Source organism: Dama dama, chromosome 6, assembly GCF_033118175.1.
Source record: "Dama dama isolate Ldn47 chromosome 6, ASM3311817v1, whole genome shotgun sequence".
Classification (NCBI taxonomy): Eukaryota; Metazoa; Chordata; class Mammalia; order Artiodactyla; family Cervidae; genus Dama; species Dama dama.
The window spans coordinates 2,744,912-2,751,366 of NC_083686.1; positions in this window are offsets into that span (position 1 = coordinate 2,744,912).

The following is a 6,455-nucleotide window of genomic DNA, read 5'->3' on the forward strand; positions in this document are numbered from 1 at the left end:
TCAATGCTCCTTCCACGCTTGTCACCCACGGCCCCAGGGAGCTCCCACGGGGGGCCTGAGTCACTCTCTCCCAGGGCCGGGGGACCAGCCCCTTGTAAAGGTTCTGTCTGTTCCCCCGAGGATTTCAGAGACCGGGTTTCTTGTTGGTGCCACCTTGAGACAGGGCCTGGGTTCTAGTGCCCGCTCCTGGCCTGGCCTTGGGGCTCCTCGGGGGGCTCCCCCAAGTCCGAATCTGAGGCTGGGAGATGTGAGGGCAGGGGCTGGTGGGGTGCTCCCCAACCTCCCCTGCAGATGGTCTAGAGATTGCAGCTTTCGTGTGGATTTCCAGGAACTGGGGCCGAGCAGGCCGGTGAGTCCCACGTGGGGTGGAGACCGCAGGGCTGCAGGGCCTGCCTTCCTGGCCCGGGGACCCCGGGCTGTCCCTGCGTCCAGGCTCCAGAGAAAAGGACTCGGGATGAGAGAATCAGGTCCCTGCCACCCCAGGTCATTTGCTTTCCCGTGAAGACCCTGGTCCCTCCCGTCCTTCCCACCTGGGAGGGTGGTGCATGGGCCTGGATCAGATACACGCGGGCCCTGTTTCCCTGCTCAGGAACGGTGTCTCCCTGGGAGGGGGCGCGAACTATCCCTCCCCACGCGGTTTCTGCATCCGCAGACCTCTGTATGTCCAGAGTGCCCGCCGCGGGGTCGGGACTGGACACCGGGGGGTCAGCCCAGGACTCGAGGGCCCCTTGGTCCTGCCGCGGAGTCGGATGAGCCTAAAGGCTGCAGCCTACCACCCTGCCACCGGGTGTTGTGACTTTCTGGGCGTCCACTGCGTACAGGGACCCCAGTCCCCACCATAGGGAGTCTCAGTCTAGCAGGAGAGAGGGCGGATGGAGGGAACACAGATGGGGCCACGGGGCTGTAAGTGTGGCCGCAGGTGTAGATAGATGCTGGGAGAAGGGGCGGGGGAGCTCCCGAGGAGGTGGAGCCGGCACCCAGGGTGACAGGGAATTACCCAGATTTGGGGGCGGGGAGCTGGTAGAATGTTCCAGACGGAGGAGCTGGTGGACCCAAGGTCAGGGGGTGAATGAGGGCAGGCGTGGGTGGTGCTTGGGTGCAGCGGGAATGGCTGGGCATTGGGGCCAGGCCTGCAGGAAAGCGTGGTCTTGACCCCTGGCCAGGAGTCTGGGCATCATTCCAAGAGTACAGGTCAGGGGAGGGGGCAGTCCTTGGTTTGAATCCCTCTGGCCTTGAGGGGCCATGAGGCATGTCAGCAGGGCCCCTGGATGCAGAAAACCCAGGAGGTGGAGTATTTCCAAAGTTAGACAGGGTGTCAGAGGGCAGAGCTGAGCAGCCCAGGAGGTGTCTGGGACTCCCCAAGTCATGCAGGGGCTCCCCGCGGTGGAGGGGGGACGGGTGTGCGCTCAGGTGTGAGGTCTGGGGGCCCAGTGCATTGAGTGAGTGTTCATCTCAGCTTGGGGCTCCCTCCTGCCCCCTTCCAGAGCAGCACGTGCCCTGAGGGGCTGTGACCTCCACGCCCTGGGTGGGTGCCCCGCCCTTCCAGCCGCTCACCGCCAGTGCCGTCGGCACCGCTGACGCCTCTGACATTCTCACGGCCTGCCCCGTGGGTGCCAGCCCCGGGGGTCCCTCACGGGGTCATCTCCAGAACGTGGTCGGACAGGGGAGGCTGGAGTGAGGGAGCCGTGGACCAAGGAGGCCCAGAGGGACCAGGGGGTGGGCCAGGCCCAGGGGACCCACATATCGCACACCGCATGGCCCCCCCACGGAATCCACGTGGCCGGAAACAAAGGCTGAGGACCTGGCCCGACCCGGCATTGCTAGCGGAGTCGGGGACAAGCCACAGGCCACACAGGGTGACTAGGCTGGGTCCACGGCCAGCGCAGCCCCTGGAAAAGGGGTGCTCACACTCGGAGCCCCTCTGAGCTCCCTGTTTTCCCCTGCATGGCCCGCAGGGTGGGGGGCTTCGAGTGACAAGTCGGGAGGGGCTGGGGGGCTGGAGGAAGCCACGGGGTGGGGGACGTGGGTCTGGTGGGGTTGACCTGGGGGCTTGCTGTGGCCTGGGGCCCACCGCTGCTGATGTGTGAGTGTCCCGGGGCTGCTAGAACACCCAGATTTCACCTGTCACGGCTCTGGGAGCCAAAGTCGGAAGTCAGAGTGTCAGCCAGGCCCTGCGCCCTCACGAGGCTCCCGGAGAGAGTCCTCCTGGCTCCCACCCGCTCTTGGCGCTCCCCAGGGCCTGTCCCGCAGCCGTCTTCTCCCCGGTCTGCACGTCATCCTCTCTCTGCGCCCAGATTTCCCCTTCTCATCAGCACCCTGGCTTGTGGGCTGAGGGCCCACCCGAGTGACCTTAGTTTAACTTGATCCCCTCTGCAAAGGCCCTTTCTCAGCGTCAGGTCGCATTCCCAAGTCCTGGGCGTGAGGACTCTTCCAGCCTGTGAATGTGGAGGCTCGGTTCAGCCTTCCACAGCTGCCGTGGTTCTGGGCATGCGCCCTTGTCACATGCCTTCACACGGCAGTTGTCCCCATTGCAGAAGCAGGAAAATCAAGACCCCACATCACAAGGAGGCAGCCCCTCCTCGTGACTTCTGGGTCAAGGCACCTGCCTCCAGGCCCTGCACCTCCATGCCCGGCGGGTGGGGGGGCACAGACTGTTCTGTTTGGAGGAAAGGAATTTCTGTCTTGGTGTAACATGAGCTGCTCAGGAGACCCCACGTTTGGAAGAGCCTCTCTGTAACAGAGGGGAACAGTTTTCTGTTTGTAGTGAGAGGCCCCCTGCTGCTCACCAGGAAGGTGGGGCCGTGTGCCAGATGGCTGCGTGCTAAGGGCCCTGGGCCCCTCTCTGGGCACAGGCTTTGGTCTGCAGGGCTTGCCAAAGCCCTGATGATGTCTCCTGCCAGTGTGTTAGTCACTCTGTCATGCCTGACTCTCTGCGACCCTATGGACTGCAGCCCGCCGGGCTCCTCTGTCCATGGGATTCTCCAGGCAAGAATACTGGAGTGGGTTGTCATTTCCTTCTCCAGGGGGTCTTCCTGACCCAGGGATTGAACCCAGGTCTCCCGCATTGCAGGCAGATTCTTTACCGTCTGAGCCACCAGGGAAGCCCAGTGATGTCTCCTGGCTGCCTTGTTAATGGCCCTGGGGTAATCTTTAGACCAGGGTCAGATGTCATCCTTGCCTTGTCTCTGGTGGCCTGCAGACCCGAGTCCCCCTGGGGTGTCTGGGGAGCCCAGTCTAGGTTTGTCCCAGTGTGGTTGACCCCTCCAAGCCAGTCTGGAGCAAGTGCTAAGTTCTGGGCCTGGCTCCATCCACAACAAGCTATGTGGTCCCAGGATGCTGACTGGCCCTCTCTGGGCCTGCGTTTTCTCCTTTGTTAAACAAGGGCATTCCAAGGTCTCTCTCCAGATATGCCAAAAAAATTGTAGAAGCTTTCTACAAACTCTTCACTTCCATTTTATTAAAGTATCATAGGCAACGCTGTCCAACAGAAAATATAATGAGGTCACATACGCAAGTTAAATTTTCTGGTAGCTGCACTAAAGAAGTAAAAAGACACAGGTGCAGATAATTAAACCATCATTTCCTCTAATGAGTTCTAGATCATTATCATTTCGGAGTGTAATCAACATCAAGATTGGGGACAGTTTATATTCTTGGTGCCATCTTTGGAATCTGACATGTGCTTCACACTTGTGCACATCTCAGTTCAGAGGCGGAAATTTCACTGGAAATACTTGGCCAGCAGCCCCGCCCTGGCTCTCAGAACAGCACCTCCCGGAAGTGTGGCTTGGTGCATCCGGTCCACTGGTGCTGTTCCCTATGGAAGCAGCGGGTTACCTGTGGCCTCACCTGGGACAGCATCTTCCAAACCACGTTCCCGGTTGTGTGAACAGGTGGTTCTCAAGTCACTACTTGAATCAGATTTTCTTGGGAGCATGTGTGCTAAGTCGCTTCGATCGTGTCCGACTCTTTGAGACCTTATGGACTGTAGCCCACCAGGCTCCTCTGTCCATGAGATTCTCCAGGCAAGAATACTGGAGTGGGTTGCTGTGCCCTCCTCCAGGGGGTCTTCCCCACCCAGGGACTGAACCCTTGTCTCTTACGTCATCTCTGGCATTGGCAGGTGGGTTCTTTCCCACTAGCACCACCTGGGAAGCCTCTTTCTTGGGAGACGTCTGGTCAAATGAAACTCAGCAGCTTTTGCTTTGATTGCAGGACTTCTCAGAGCCTTTGATGTGGCCATGAGAATTGTAAGTAAGTGAGGTAGGCAGTCCCCTTGCGGCCAGCACATTGAGAACCCTGGGCCTGATACTCTTAGGCAAGAACTGAGTCAAACTTATCCCTGTGTCTCCAGGCCACTTTGGCACAGAGTGGCCCCCTAGGTATACCCTACCCACAGCAGGGACCTGGCAGAGACCAGTCGTTATGAATAAAAAAAAAATCTGGCTAAAGGACTTCCCTGCTGGTCCATTGGTTAAGAATCCACTTGACAATTCAGGAAGATGCCGGCTGGATCCCTGGTCCAGCAGGATCCCACCTGCTGCCAAGTAACTAAGTCCGTGTGCCCCAACTGCTGAGCCTGTGTTCCAGAGCCCGTGTTCTGCCACAGAGAAGCCCACACACCGCAACCAGAGGGCAGCCCCCACTCACTGCAGCTAGAGAAAGCCCCCCCAACAGCACAGACCCAGCACAGCCAAAAACAAACATATTTTTAAAAATTGGGCTAAAGAGAAGAGCGACAACAAAGATACATTAAAGCTCATGGGAAGGGTCAGATCCTCTGCTTAGAAGATCAGGGAAGACTGCCTGGAGGAGGTGACATCTGAACTGAGCCTGAAGGGTAAACCTACCAAGAATAGGGTAAGGGACGGGGAAGATACTTCTGACACCTGAAGACCCAGAGGAGCCCTGTGCATGGTCTGATGCCCAGAGAGGTGTGTGAGGTGTCAGTAGGGGAGTGTGAGAGGCTGCCTGGGACGCAGGGCATCGTGGTTCACCCCTCACTCTGTGTGGGTCAGTGCTCCCCTGGCGGGGTGGGTGGGGGAACGGTCCTGCCCTGGAATCCCCGGGAGTTTGCTAAACCCGGACTCCCCAGCCTGAGAAGCTGCATGCTGACAAGCTCCCAGGGGACTCCAGGCCCTGTGTCTGATTTTCTCCCTGACAGACACATAGACGATTGCATCTCTCAGTGGGGGCAGCAGGTGACTGATCCTGACGAATATGAAGTGGAAAGAATGGAGTGGTGGAAAATTCTGGACAATGCTCTGACCTCTCTCCCCTGGCTCTGGAGGCTGAGGGCTCTGCAGGTACCAGATGGAGCAGTTACAGCATGGTAGAGCCTCCATCAGCCCAGGTCCCTGGGTAGAGCCTCCATCAGCCTGGGTCCCCAGGTAGAGCCTCCATCAGCCTTCATCCCTGGGTAGAGCCTCCATCAGCCTTCATCCCTGGGTAGAGCCTCCATCAGCCTTCATCCCTGGGTAGAGCCTCCATCAGCCTTCATCCCTGGGTAGAGCCTCCATCAGCCTTCATCCCTGGGTAGAGCCTCCATCAGCCCGGGTCCCTGGGTAGAGCCTCCATCAGCCCGGGTCCCTGGGTAGAGCCTTCATCAGCCCGGGTCCCTGGGTGACCACATGCAGCAGTGTCTCCACATGGGCCATGCAGCGTGAGCAAGAAATATGCCTTAGTTGTGCTAACCTACCTGAGATTCTGCTCGTTATTGCTGTGTAACTCAGCCTGTTACGATGAATACACATCCATCCGCTTCTAGTCGCTCCAGGGGGCACATTTCAAAATGTTTGTGTGCACTCGATTCTGAGCAGTTAAGATGGTTCACACCCCCTCCCTCCTTCCTTGTCCCTCCCTCCAGAGTGGCAGCTAGCCTGGATGGCACCCTCGTGAGAATTACGAGAAGGCTTGCTGTCTGGGCTGCTCGGCTTGGTGAGAGTGAGCAGACAGCGAGCTGGACTTCAGCCTTGACCCGCCCCCTCGGCCAGGCACCTTTGAGCAGTGCACGACCCGCACAACCATATGGGGAGGCTCAACCATTCCTCTGCGGGGAGCAGAGGACACTGGGAGAGACGAGGAGAGGGGAGGGGAGGGGGAGAGAAAGACCATTGAGTTCCGGGCCTGGGAAATCTCCAGCAGGTAGATGGAAAAGGTGAGGTGGGAACTGGGGAAAAGAAAAACCTGATAGACCTTTCCGAATGCTTTTCTCCTGCTCAGCAGGATCTTGCTGTTGGTGAGGGGTATGTTCCTTAAGATTCTCAAAGGAGGGAGGGGTTCTGTGGCATTGGGGTCTCCACCGCAGAAGGACATTCCTCTCCAATATCCCTTCCCACCTGCTGTGTTCATCTGTCGCTGGCATCAGAACCCTGAAAGGAGACACTGCAGTGAGGGTCCAGCTTGGACCACAAGCAAGGCAGAGAGTGCTGCGGAGCCACCCAGCCGCAGGGCTC